At 50.5% G+C, this 14,299-nt stretch overlaps 1 pseudogene; it reads right to left on the minus strand.

The window, feature by feature from the left end:
• The window catches only part of LOC105478076 (large ribosomal subunit protein eL24-like), a 53,872-nt pseudogene extending 41,193 nt beyond the window's left edge, over positions 1-12,679 (minus strand).
• Positions 12,680-14,299: the final 1,620 nt, after the last annotated feature.

Raw genomic sequence — 14,299 nt, forward strand, 5'->3', positions numbered from 1 at the left:
GTCCTTTCCCTCCTACCACATTCCTTAAACATTTAGGTCACAATATTTGGTTTAAGAAATCATCAGTGTTTCCATTATAATGACCATTGCTGTCAGGCCTCTGAGCCCAAGCCAAGCCATCGCTTCCCCTGTGACTTGCACTTATACGCCCAGATGGCCTGAAGTAACTGAAGAATCACAAAAGAAGTGCAAATGCCCTGCCTGCCTTAACTGATGACATTCCACCACAAAAGAAGTGAAAATGGCCGGTCCTTGCCTTAAGCGATGATATTATCTTGTGAAATTCCTCTTCCTGGCTCATCCTGGCTCAAAAAGCCCCCCTACTGAGCACCTTGTAACCCCCACTCCTGCCGCCAGAGAACAACCCCCCTTTGACTGTAGTTTTCCTTTACCTACCCAAATCCTATAAAACGGCCCCACCCTTATTTCCCTTCGTTGACTCTTTTCCGACTCAGCCCGCCTGCGCCCAGGTGAAATAAGCAGCCATGTTGCTCACACGAAGCCTGTTTGGTGGTCTCTTCAACGGACGCGCATGACAATTGCAATGATATTCAAAGATGAACCAGTGACTATAATGATTATGTCTTCTTTCTTTCCTTTTTCCTGGAGTTAGTGGGTTTTTTTTTTGTTTTTTTTTTTTGTTTGTTTTGTTTTTTGATACAGGGTCTGTCACCCAAGTTAGAAGGCTGGAATGCAGTGGTGCAATTATAGCTCACTGCAGCCTCAAACTGCTGAGCTCAAGTGATCCTCCCAACTCAGCCTCTGGAGTTGCTGAGATTACAGGCATTAGCCACTGCACTGGGCTGCCTTCTTTTTATATACAAATTACTTAGTGCCTGAAATTATTTTATCCCAGTGCTCCAAAAGGCCTGCCATGTGCCCCTCAATTCATCAGTTTTTCTAACTCGCACACTTTTTGTCCATTCATTCCTGCTCTTTCTTCCTGGATGGCTCCCCCTAGCATCTTTTGAACCCCATCTCCAACATGAACTGTTTGCCTACAGAACCTGGTGAATGGCTGTCACCCTGGCCACCAACTGCACTTCTCTCCTCCACTGGATCTCCTAATTTTCTGCATCCACGTCTTACTTGTTCTCAGTTTGCGCCATCCTTTTTCTGAAGAACATATTGTAGTAGCTGTCTAAGAAAAGGTGTGAACAAAAAGAGTCAAACTCTGTAAAATATTTGAAGAAATTTATTCTGAGCCAAATACGAGTGACCATGGCCCATGACACAGCCCTCAGCAGGTCCTGAGAACATGTGTCCAAGGTGGTTGGGGTGCAGCTTGGTTTTATACATTTTAGGGAGGCATGAGACAGCAATCAAATACATTTGAGAAATACATTGGTTTGGTCCAGAAAAGAGACAAGTAGAAGTGGTGCGCCGGGCCGGGGGCAGGGGGGAGGGATGTGGGTGAAGGGGGGGTTCCAGGCTGTGGGTGAATTTAAACATTTTCTGGTTGACAATTGGTTGAGTTTATCTAAAGATCTGGGATAACAGAAAGGAATGTCTGGGTTGTGATAAGAGGTGGTGGAGACCAAAGTTTTACCATGCAGATGAAGCTTTTAGCTAGCAGGCTTCAAAGACAAGAGAGAATAGGTTGTAAAATGTTTTCTCCCTCCTGAGTAGCCGGGTGTGGACCTGTGCGCCTCTGCGCCTAAGAGGGTCGGGGCGCTCGGTCGCGGTCAGAGGTCGTCCTGGGTACCACCCGAGGGGCGCCTCGGGCGCGGAAGGGGCGTGAGCACCTCCCCAGCGCCGCGCCTGCCCACGATGGCGGGGCACGCCCAGGTCTCCGGCTCCTGGGCTGGGTCGCGGCAGGGGCGGAGCGGGTGCGAAGGCGACGCCCCCAGCCCCTAGGCCTCTCCCAGGCGGCTTCCGCTCGCCTCTTCAACGCGCCCGCGGCTACCGAGCTGGAGGAGGCAGCGGGCGCGAGACTGGGAATGCGCAGGGCCCCTGCCTCGCTCTACAAGCCCGGGCCGCGGCCTCCGCCTTCCCCGCCGCCAGCTGGCGCTCGGTGCCCGCCCCCCGAGGCGTGCGGCTGCTCCCACGTGGGGCCGTTGCTGCTCGTGCCCTGAGCGCCGCACCGCCATTGTCCCCGCCGCGCCGTCAGCCGCGCCGGGCCGCGGGCGTAACGGAAGGCGCTTCGGCGTCTTGGGGGCTCCGGGCCGCGTGGGCCGAGTCCTGGCCTCCACAAGCCGCATGGCGCGCATAGGGAGCCTCAGTTGATGCCGCCGCGCCGCCCTCCTAGGCTGCGTCCCCAGAAGCCCGGCTCCCCGAGCCCTCCGGCCCGGCTCGGTGCCATGAACCTGAGTGCGTCCCCATGGAGGCGCCCGGGCTGGCCCAGGCGGCGGTGGCGGAGGAGACCCCCGACTAGGCGCCCGCGCTCTGCCCCAGCCCCGAGGCGCGGTCGCCGGAGCCGCCTGCCTACCGCCTGCAGGACTTTACACGCTGTTCACCGTGGGTGAGTGAGTGTGCGCGGGGACTCGGCCCATACGGGTGCGCGGCGCGGCCGGGACGCTGTCGTAGGACAAAGGGCCCCGGGTGCCGGCCTCCTGGGGAGGGCCCTGCCCCGCCGCTCCGGCTGGGGATCCCAGCGCGGGGCTGCCCCTGTGCCCTGGGTCTCCCTGGGGGGCGCTCGGGGAAGTGGAGCGCACCCCCCAGCCCCGGCGAGTACCCCTGACCGACCGGGTGCCTTCCCTGGAACGCCGACGGCTCCTCTCGCAGACCACCCTCCACCCCCAGCACACACAGCACTCTGGGACCTGGGCCGTCCGACGTCACCAGATTTCCTGTGGGTCACCTCGCCTGGGCTACCTCGTGCGCCCTCCCAGGCAGCGGCCCCAGGGACACGGGCGCGGGATCCGAAGATCCCTGCGGGCCTCCCCCAGGCCAGCCTCCCCGAGTGCCCAGCGGCAGGGTCCTCGGCGGGAAATGTACAGATTCCTCCAGGGGCTGCAGGAGCAGCTGGGCTCCGGGGCATAGGTGTTCCGTGGCTTTGTGGGGATGAAGACGGCGGAGTTGGGGACGCATCCTAACATGTCCTGACACCGCCTGTGCTCTTCGTCTTGTGCGTCTGAAATGGGTAATTCTTGTATTGGACGCTTTATCCGTGTCCTTTGTCCTCTGCCTTTGAACTTAATCCCGAATGGGCAGCTTGACAGGTTTCGAGTTCTCGGTGCGCTGGGATCCGGACACGCGCTGGCTTATGGGGCAGCCCTGAGTGGGTCAGAATATCCCAACCGGACATGGGCGCTGGATTTAAACAGTTGTCAGTGGTCAGCCTGTGCCTTCTTAGGGCAGGGGCGGTGTTGCTGGAACAGGACTTCTCAGACCCTCTAACTCCTGTTTGTCCTCTCGTTCTGGACAAGAGGAAGCTGGGCTGGGAAGCCCAGTGGCTCAGGGTCATAGCTTCTGGCTTAGGAAGACCAGCGGGCATAGCCCAGGAACCTTCAGGCCTGCTGAGGAAGAGGAGACTCTGCTTCCTTCAGTGACCTCTTTGGCACCTAGGCCTTGAGGAAGGGGTCGCGAGGAAACCCTGATTTTGGAAGGATAGTGGGAAGAGTGCCCTCTCTTTTTCTCCTCTCCCTCCCTTCCTCCTTCTATCTCATTCTCTCTGTCTCCCTCTCTGTGTTTCTCTTTTTGTCTTTCCCTCTTTCTGTGTCTCTGTGCATTACTCTCTGTATTAGTCATTTTTATGCTGCTGACAAAGACATACCCTAGACTTGGAAGAAAAGGAGGTTGAATTTCTTTTTTTTTTTTTTTTTGAGACGGAATCTTGCTCCTGTCACCCAGGCTGAAGTGCAGTGGCATGATCTAGGCTCACTGCAACCTTCACCTCCCGGGTTCAAGCAATTCTCCTGCCTCAGCCTCCTGAGTAGCTGGGATTACAGGTGCGTGCCCCAACGCCTGGCTAATTTTTGTACTGTTGGTAGAGACGGGGTTTCACCATGTTGGCCAGGCTGGTCTGGAACTCCTGACCTCAGGTGATCCACCCGCCTCATCCTCCCAAAGTGTTGAGATTACAGGCATAAGCCACCATGCTGGGCCAGGAGGTTTAATTTGACTTACAGTTCCACATGGCTGGGTAAGTCCCATAATCATGGCGGAGGGTGAAGGGTACTTCTTACATGGCAGCAGCAAGAGAGAATGAGGAGAAAGTAACAGCGGAAACCCCTGAAAACCCATCAGATCTCGTGAGACTTACTCACTATCATGAGAATAACACGGGAAAGACTGGCCCCTATGATTCAATTACCTCCCCCTGAGTCCCTCCCGCAACACGTGGGTATTCTGGGAGATACAACTCAAGTTGACATTTCGGTGGGGACACAGCCAAACCATATAATTCCACCCCGGCCCCTCCAAATCTCATGTCCTCACATTTCAAAACCAATTGTGCCTTCCCAACAGTCCCGCCAAAGACTTAACTCATTTCAGCATTAACCCAAAAGTCCACAGTCAGACAAGGCAAGTCCCTTCCACCTATGAGCCTGTAAAATCAAAAGCAAGCCAGTTACTTCTTAGATACGATAGGGATACAGGTATTGGGTCAATACAGCCGTTCCAAATGGGAGAAATAGGCCAAAACAAAGGGGTTACAGGGCCCATGCAAGTCCAAAGTCCAGCAGGGCAGTCAGATCTTAAAGCTCCAACATGATCTCCTTTGACTCCAGGTCTCAAATCAGGTGCAAGAGGTGGATTCCTATGGTCTTGGGCAGCTCCGCCCCTGTGGTTTTGCAGGTTACAACCTCCCTCCCAGCTGCTTTCATGGGCTGACATTGAGTGTCTGTTGTGTTTCCAGGCCTAAGGTGCAAGCTGTTGGTGGATCTACTTTTCTGGGATTTGGAAGACAGTGGTCCTCTTCTCACAGCTCTATTAGGCAGTGCCCCAGTAGGGACTCTGTGTGGGGCCTCCGACCCCACATTTCCCTTCTGCACTGCGCTAGCAGAGGTTCTCCATGAGGGCCTCGCCCCGCCACAGACTTTTGCCTGGACATCCAGGCATTTCCATACATCTTCTGAAATCTAGGCAGAGGTTCTCAAACCTCAGTTCTTGACTTCTGTGCATCTGCAGGCTCAACACCACATGGAAGCTGCCCAGACTTGGGGCTTCCACCCTCTGAAGCCACAGCCCGAGCTCTACATTGGCTCCTTTCAGTCACAGATGGAGCAGCTGGGACACAGGGCACCAAGTTCCTAGGCTGCACACAGCGTAGAGACCCTGGGCCTAGCCCACAAAACCACTTTTTCCTCCTGGACCTCTGGGCCTGTGATGGGAGGGGCTGCTGTGAAGGTCTGTGACAGGGCCTGGAGATATTTACCCCATGGTCTTGGGGAGTGACATTAGGCTCTTTGCTACTTATGCAAATTTCTGCAGCTGGCTTGAATTTCTCCCCAGAAAATGGATTTTTCTTTTCTACTGCATCATCAGGCTGCACATTTTCTGAACTTTTATGCTTGTATCCCTTTTAAAACAGAATACTTTCAACAGCACCCAAGGCACATTTTGAATACTTTGCTGCTTAGAAATTTCTTCCGCTAGATATCCTAAGTCATCTCTCTCAAGTTCAAAGTTCCACAAATCTCTAGGGCAGAGGCAAAATGCCGCCAGTCTCTTCGCTAAAACATAACAAGAGTCACCTTTGCTCTAGTTCCCAAGAAGTTGCTCATCTCTATCTGAGACCACCTCAGCCTGGACCTTATTGTCATATCGCTATCAGCGTTTTGGCCAAAGCCGTTCAGTAAGTCTCTAGGAAGTTCCAAACATTTCCACATTTTCCTGCCTTATTCTAAGCCCTCCAAACTGTTCCAACCTCTGCCTATTACCCGTTTCCAAAGTTGCTGCCACATTGTTGGGTATCTTTTCAGCGATGCCCCACTCCCGGTACCAATTAACTGTATTAGTCTGTTTTTACGCTGCTGATACAAAAAAGACTGGGAAGAAAAGGAGGTTTAATTTGACTTACAGTTCCACATGGCTGAGGAAGTCTCGTAATCATGGCAGCGGGTGAAAGGCGCTTCTTACATGGTGACAGCATGAGAGAATGAGGAGAAAGCAAAAGCGGAAACCCCTGATAAACCCATCAGATCTCGTAAGACTTACTATCACCAGAATAGCACATGAAAGACTGGCCACCATGATTCAATTACCTATCCTGGACCCCTCTCACAGCACGAGGGATTCTGGGAGATACAATTCAAGTTGAGATTTCAGTGGGGACATGGCCAAACCATATCATTTTCTGTTTCTCTATTTCTGTCTTTCCTTGTCTCTATTTTTTTTTCTTTTCTTTCTTTACTTTTTTTTTTTGATACGGAGTCTTGCTCTTGTTGCCCAGGCTGGAGTGCAATGCGCGATCTCGGCTCACTGCAACCTCTGCCTCCCGAGTTCAAGCAGTTCTTCCACCTCAGCCTCCTGAGTTGCTGGGATTACAGGCGCCTGCCAGCATGCCCATTTAATTTTTGGACTTTCAGTAGGCTTTCGCCATGTTGTCCAGGCTGGTCTTCAACTCCTGACCTCAGATGATCCGCCTGCCTAGGCCTCCCAAAGTGCTGGGATTACAGGTGTTAGACACCGTGTCCAGCCTCCCCGGTCTCTATTTCTTCCTGTTTTGTTTTTGAAACGGTGTCTGGCTCTGTTGCCCAGGCTGGAGTGCAGTGGCGTGATCTTGACTCACTGCATCCTCTGCCTCCCATATTCAAGCAATTCTCATGCAATTCTCCTGCCTCAGCCTCCCAAGTAGCTGGGAATACAGGCGCCTGCCACCAGGCAGCTAATTTTTTTTGTATTTTTACTAGAGACGGGGTTTCACCATATTGGCCAAGCTGGTCTCAAACTTTTGACCTTGTGATCTGTCGACCTCGGCCTCCAAAACTGCTGGGATTTCAGGCGTGAGCCACCGCGCTGGTCCTAAGGTGGTTGCTAATGTGGTGTGGTGGACTCGGTTCCCGCATCAGCCACACACATAGCCTTTTTTTTTTTTTTTTTTTTAATTCCATGAGCTCTTTATGCAACTATTTGTGAAAATGCGCCCGCAGCCCAGGCTAAGAACATGGTTAAGCACAATATACTAGTTCACTGCAGGACTTACCACCCTGAGTGGTGATGACTGATTTGTAACCACAATGGCCAGCACAGTGCCTGAATACACACTGAATGTTTGGGATATGTGAAAGCACCCTGTGTACACACAATACATCCTTTCTCAGTAGGTTTACTTCCTGGGCCACACAGCTTTCAGCTGCTGGGGGACTTGGAACTACAGCATGGTCTCCCAAGTCCAGAGGGTGTAGCATAGCACCTGAAGCCACAGGTCCTACATGGCATCTGTAAAATTCCGTGTCATTTCAGTGCTGGGGTTGTAAATAAAATTAGTCTCATCCCAAAACTGCCAAAAGAAGAGAGCTTTTTCCACTAGAAGCGATGCATTAGAGAAGAGAATCGGCCATCTTCACTCCTGAGGTTTTTTGACTTCACTCGTGCTTTTAGCTGCCTGGGGTGGTTGTATCCAGTTGATCATCAAGAGTGGAGAGTTGTCTTACTAAGGTTTAGGAAGACGCGTATGATTCTGCCCAGATGCCACACTCTCTAGAGGTGTGACCTTGGGTAACTCGACCTTCTTGGACTTTGGTCTGGGTCAGAAGGCTGCAAGTTGCCATCCCGGGACAGCCATCTGCAGAGCCTCTGCTCTGTGCCGGGCACCGTGCTGCCTTGCTTAGCTCGCAGCAGTGTTTCCGTGCCAGCATTTTGCAGGTGGGAAACAAGCTCAGGGAGGTTGAGTGGCTTTGCCCAAGGTCCCTCAGGTGTGGCTGCTCTCCAGAGCCCTTGTTCTCCCCAGCACACCCTGCTGAATGTGACCACAGCTTTTTGGGTTTGGAATGGAGTCAAAAAATGACATATTTTTCATAAAGTAAGAGCAAACTTAGTCAGGGTTAGGCAGCACGATGGGACTTATTCTGTAGCTCATCTGATGGAGATGATATCAGTTCTACCTCCAATAATGTACCTTTGTAGCACATTCTGCTAATACTTTTTCAGCCCCAGCTGTGTCATGGAGGCCACGAAGGCAAACTGGATGTGTACTTTGCCCCTCAGTAGCTTATGAACGAACAGGAGATAAAACACGACCCAGATACCTTCTAATCAAGGCCAGAAAGCTAAAGATAGTGATGAAGAAGTAAATGTAGTTAGCGGAAGGGAGATTGTTTCTGGCTGAGGCGATCAGCAGCAGCTTTGCTGAAGAAGCGGTATTGGAACTAGATTGGAAAGGGTGAGTCTGAGTTGAAAATGCAGAAGAGGAGAGACAGGCTCTGGGGCAGGTGGTGGGGTGCATTCCAACCGCCACAGCAGAAGGCCCAGTGGCCTGCTGTGGATCAGAAGCACGGACCAGTGTACACACTTGGGTCAGATGGAGGCCCGTGTCTCTCCCCATCCTCCCTCTTCCCACCCCCTAAAAATGTCCAGTTCCATCCAACATGCCTGCCCCTTTTCATGCATCCATGCATTTACATGTTTTTCTTTATACTCAGAATGCCCTACCTGGCAACAATTCCCAGCCTTCAAAATGCCTCTCAGAGATCACTGCTTCTGGGCAGCGCACCACCTCTGGGCCACTCTGCCTCTTTATTGCACCTGTTGTACCATGATGACATTTTTCCTGGCTGCCTCACCTGTCTGCATTCCATAGGGAACCTTGTCTGCCTTCAGAATCAGTGGAGCTTTTGAAAGGCAGATGGGGTCTCCGCCCCGGGAGATCTGATTCAGCAGGACTAAGGCATGGCAGGGAAACTTCCCACCGTCTCAAGGGTGAGGCTAGGTCTTGGCTGGTGTATACGTATTTATCCAGAAATATGTAGTAAACGTTCGCTGAATGAAATAAACACACAAGCAAGCACGAAGCATAATACCCACAGGGTAAGCCAGTCAGGATAGAGGATGAATATTAGGCCAGCTTTGCTGCTGTGGTTATCCTAAAACAATAGGGTTTAGGTTGTCTGTGTGTATATGTATTTTGTTGTTTTGTAGTTTTGTTGAGACAAAGTCTTGCCTTCTCACCCAGGCTGGACTGATCATACCTCACTACGGCACAGCCTCAAACTCCCAGACTGAAACGATCCTTCCCCCTCAGCCTCCGGAGCAGCTGGGGCTACAGGCATGTACCATGAAGACTAATTTTAAAATGTTTTGTAGGTGGGGCACGGTGGCTGACGCCTGTAATCCCAGCTGTAATCCCAGCACTTTGGGAGGCTGAGGCGCGTGCATCACCTGAGATCAGGAATTTGAGGCCAGTCTGGCCAACATGGTGAAACCCTGTCTCTACTTAAAAATACAAAAATTAGCCAGTCGTGGTGGCGCATGTCTGCAAGCCTAGCTACCAGCAAGGCCAAGTCAGGAAAATCACTGGAACTCGGGAGGTGGAGGTTTCAGTGAGCCAAGAATTTCGTGCCACTGCAGTCCAGCCGAGGCAACAGAGCGAGAGTTTGTTTTTTGCGGGTTGTTTTTTTTTTTTTGGGTTTTGGTTTTTAATGTTTTGTAGGGACAGGGTCTTGCTCTGTTGCCCAGGCTGGCCCTGAACTCCTGGCCTCAAGCAATCCTCCCGCCTCAGCATCCCAAAGCACTGCTATTACAGGTGTGATATGTGTTTGGCCCAGAGAGAGAGATTCTATGTGACTTAGTAAAATCAAACAGACATTATGTACAATCTAGTTGTCATTTGATTCACAAGTAGCCCAGAAATGGGGACTCCCAGGGCTGTGGTGCCAGCTCGGTACACTTGACCTCTGTTATTTGTACTAGTGTATAACAAGAGACAGACGAGAGACACACTCCAGCCTGATCTCAGCGAGGGTCTTTATTCTGTCCTGTTTGACATTTTTATTGACTTTCTACTGTTTTAGGGTCACACCAGAAGGCTGAGTCCAAAGAGAGCCAGTTGGTGGTCCCAAATAAGTGGTTCTCAACCGAGGGCAGTTTTGCCCCACAAAGGATACTTGGCAATATCTTGTCAGGACTTGGGATCACTACTGGCATCTAGTGGGGTAGAGGCAGAGATGCTGCTGGGCATCCTCCAGCCACTCATGTCAAAGGATTATGTTCTGAAATGTTGGTTGGGAAATCGTGCTCTGGATGATGAGGTTTGCCTCTTTTTCTCTGTGGAGGAAAATGCTCATTATTTCTGCTCTGTGAGGGCAGGAGCCTTGTTCCTTTTGCTTCCCGACCTTCTCCCCTGAGCTGTATGAGAGCTGTTTCCCTGACACCTGTAGCAGTGTCTCATGCACATGGTCAGTACTCAATAAATATTTGTGGGATGTTGTTGAAGGTAGCTCTCCCCTTTGGTAGGTGTTTTGCTATTACAGACAGTGCTGCCTGGATCCTCGTAGAACATAACATCTTTATGGCTGAGTTTTTTTTAAATTTTGGAATCCAGGAAGTGGAATTACTGGGTCAAAAAGCACATGTATTTGAAATTTTGTTAGATATATTTGTAAAAAGTTGTTGAAGATATTCAGCCCGGCCAGGCACGGTGGCTCATGCCTGTAATTCCAACACTTCGGGAGGCTGAGTGGGGCAAATCAGTTGAGGTCAGGAGTTTGAGACCAGCCTGGACAACATAGTGAAACCCCATCTCTACTAAAAATACAAAAATTAGCCAGGCGTAGTAGCATGTGTCTGTAATCCCAGCTACCCAGGAGGCTGCGGAAGGAGAATCACTTGTACCTGGGAGGCGGAGGTTGCAGTGAGCTGAGATCATGCCATTGCACTCCAGCCTGGACAACAGAGGAAGACCCTCTCTCAAAACAAGAAAAGATATTCAGCCCTACTCCTAGATACGTGCCCCTGGAGAAACTGACACATGTCCACACATACATCCATGGAGATTCAGAGCAGACTTTAGAGCAGAAAAAGTCTGTTGGAAAGTACCTGTCCATCAATAGGAGATTGGTGTACTCATACTGCAGAGAAAATCAACCCAAGAGCTACACATGTCAATGAGGATAAAATTCACAAAGCAAAATGGAGTAAAGAAACCTGAAAAAGCCCTATCAAGTTGCAGGAGATGATATCATTTCTATAAAGTTTTAAAGCATTTCAGAACTGAACTATATATTTTTAGAAATATCTGCATATGCCATGTAAATATTTAAAAAGCGTAAGAATGCTGAACAGCACGTTCAGGACAGGGTGAAGAATCGGGCATGCACGTTGGGCAGGAGGATCCTGGGTAACATTGTTCTTTATGGCTTTCTTGTGGCTTCTAGAATTTCATTAGAAACTTTTTTAAAAACATGGGGCCACATTATGAATTACATCTGATTTTAGAGTACTGAAAACTCCAAGCAAAAACATATGGGTAAAACTGTTAAGAAGGCTTTTATTATCTCTTAATTCATCATGAAACCAACTTAGTGGATTATGACTAACATTTTTTTAAAAGTGATGTAGATTAGGGCCAAGTGCAGTGGCTCACACCTGTAATCCCAGCACTTTGGGAGGCCGAGGCGGGTGGATCACTTGAGGTCAGAAGTTTGACACCAGCCCGTCCAACATGATGAAACCCCTATCTCTACTAAGAATATAAAAATTAGCCAGGCACAGTGGCGTGTACCTGTAATCCCAGCTACTCAGGAGGCAGAGGCAGGAGAATCACTTGAACCTGGGAGGCGGAGGTTGCCATGAGCTGAGATCACGCCACTGCACTCCAGTCTGGGCGACAGAGTATGAGACCCTATCTCAAAAAAAAAAAAAAAAGAAAAAAAAGTGATGTAGAATAGATACAATCAGCAGGCATTTACATAGGAATGCTAAGTAGTTCCATCAACTTCTCACTTCGTTTATGTATGCAAATATTTATATTCATGTGTACTAGGTCGTAATGTAAAATGTGTCACTGTGGTCTGTTTTTGGTTTTTTGTTTTTGAGACTGAGCTTAGCTCTATCGCCCAGGCTGGAGTGCAGTGGCACGATCTCAGCTCACTGCAGCCTCTCCGCCTCCCAGGCTCAAGCAATTATCCTGCCTCAGCCTCCCAAGTAGCTGGGAGTACAGGAATATGCCACCACACCTGGCTAACTTTTGTATTTTTAGTAGAAATGGGGTTTCATCTTGTTGGCCAGGCTGGTCTCGAACTCCTGGCCTCAAGTGATCCACCCTCCTAGGCCTCCCAAAGTGTTGGGATAACGGGCGTGAGCCACCATGCCTGGACTTTTTATTTGTTTTCTGAGATGGAGTCTTGCTCTGTCACCCAGGCTGGAGAGCAATGGTGCGCTCTTGGCTCACTGCAACCTCCGCCTCGAGGTTCAAGCGATTCTCATGCCTCAGCCTCCAAATTAGCTGGGATTACAGGCGTGCACCACCACACTTGGCTAATTTTTGTATCCTTAATAGAGAAAGGGTTTCACCACGTTGGCCTCAAACTCCTGACCTCAAGTGATCTGCCCACCTTGGCCTCCCGAAGTGCTGGGATTACAGGCATGAGCCACTGCACCCAGCCTGTATCACTGTGGTTTCTGGTCAGAAAGGTCTGAAAAACACTTAATACAAAATTACATTACATAAATTGTATATGTTAAGATGTAATTTAGAAAAAAATGTCAATAATGGATTTACTATGAGAGCAAAATTGCAGACATGTTGATAAGCACAATGCTTCTTTTCCCTTACTTGTCTTTCTGTAGGAAAGCAACTAGACGCCATTTGTGTCAAGGTAACGTCTGGAGAAACAAAAGGTCAGGAACAGCCAACGTCCCTACTGGCCACAATCCAGCCCCAATCTGCAAGACAGCCAGCCGCCCTGGGGGAATTCCCACCTGGTGGGGCTCCACATCACCAGCCTTCAGCTGCTCAGGGTACGGCCCCCCGTGAGAACCGAGCTACAGTCATGTTTCCTAAGTGACCTACATCAGCCTCCTGCTCAGGGGTTTGTATAGAGACCACTGCCAGCCTTCCAGGTGGTCCCTGCAAAGAGAGTCCCAGCCCTCAAGGCTCCAAATGGACAGGGCTCCATGTTGACCCCTTTGTCGGCCTCCAATCGGCCGGCTGTAACATGTTTAATCCAGTTCAGCACATTTATTTATTTCCAACTTGCATATAAAACATACTGAGAAACTAAAACCATCGTTAAAAGTGAAGACACATTGAGACGGGTATCTCGACCTGCCAAGTATAAAGCTAAGTTCATAAAAAGGGATGATTTGGCGGACGGTCATCTGTCAGATTCTGATGATGATTCAGAACTCAGCGTGGAAGAAGATCAGAGGGAGAGGCAGGTGCTCTTTGACTTATCAAGCTGCTCCCTGAGGTCCCAAAGCTTTAAGTGTCAGACTTGTAAAAAGTCATATGTAGGGAGGTGGGGACTGGCGCGGCATTTTAAACTTAATCCAGGCCGTGGCCAGCTGGACCCTGAGATGGTGCTGTCTGAGAAAGCCAATGAGAGCACCGTCCAGGGGTGCACGGCGGAAAGGACGCTCGGCCTGAGCTCCCCGGGGCTGTCCATGCCAGCGGCTCCGCATGAGGGAGGGGCCGGCTCCTGCTTGGTGACAGCATGCGGTGGCCTGCAGGTAATGTTTGCGTCTGAGTGGTGTTTCCGGCCATTCTCACACTGTTATAAAGAAATACCTGAGACCGGGTATTTTATAAAGAAAAGAGGTTTAGTTGGCTCACAGTTGCACAGGCTGTACAGGAAGCATGGTGCTGGCATCTGCTCAGCTTCTGGGGATGCTTCACAAACAGTCACGGTGAAGGCAGAGTGGGAGCAGGCACATCACATGGCCACAGCAGGGACAAGGGGTTGGGGTAGGTACCACACACTTTTAAACCACCAGCTCTCATGAGAACAGCACCAAGGGGATGGTGCTAAACCAATGTGAGATTGGGTGGGGATGGATTCAAACCGTATCAGTCCTTATTCCTGCCTCTGCCTGCCCATCATCCTTAAGTTGACCTTTACAATGTGTGATGGGGACTCAGGCGAAGGCTCAAGCAGGACCAGAATCATTCTAGTGGAGGATCTGAGACCCCCCATGTTTGCACTGCTGCCGAACAGGCTGGAAGCTGCGTGTCTGTGTGTCGGCATGATTTAGTGAGCACATCTGATGGGAACGCAGCTGTTTCTTGAGGTTTGGTCAGGAAAACCAATGGCAGTGCGCTCTTGGCTGGCACTGCCATTCCAGAGGGTGATGTTGAGAAAGGCAGTCCCTGGGGGTGCTTCTGGAGTGTCAGTAGCCCCTGGCTGCTTAGCTTGTCCTCTCCCTCCTGCCCCTTCTGAAACTCCCAATAAAGCAGGTATGAGTCGCTGTAAGTTTG

Source organism: Macaca nemestrina, chromosome X (assembly GCF_043159975.1).
Source record: "Macaca nemestrina isolate mMacNem1 chromosome X, mMacNem.hap1, whole genome shotgun sequence".
Classification (NCBI taxonomy): Eukaryota; Metazoa; Chordata; class Mammalia; order Primates; family Cercopithecidae; genus Macaca; species Macaca nemestrina.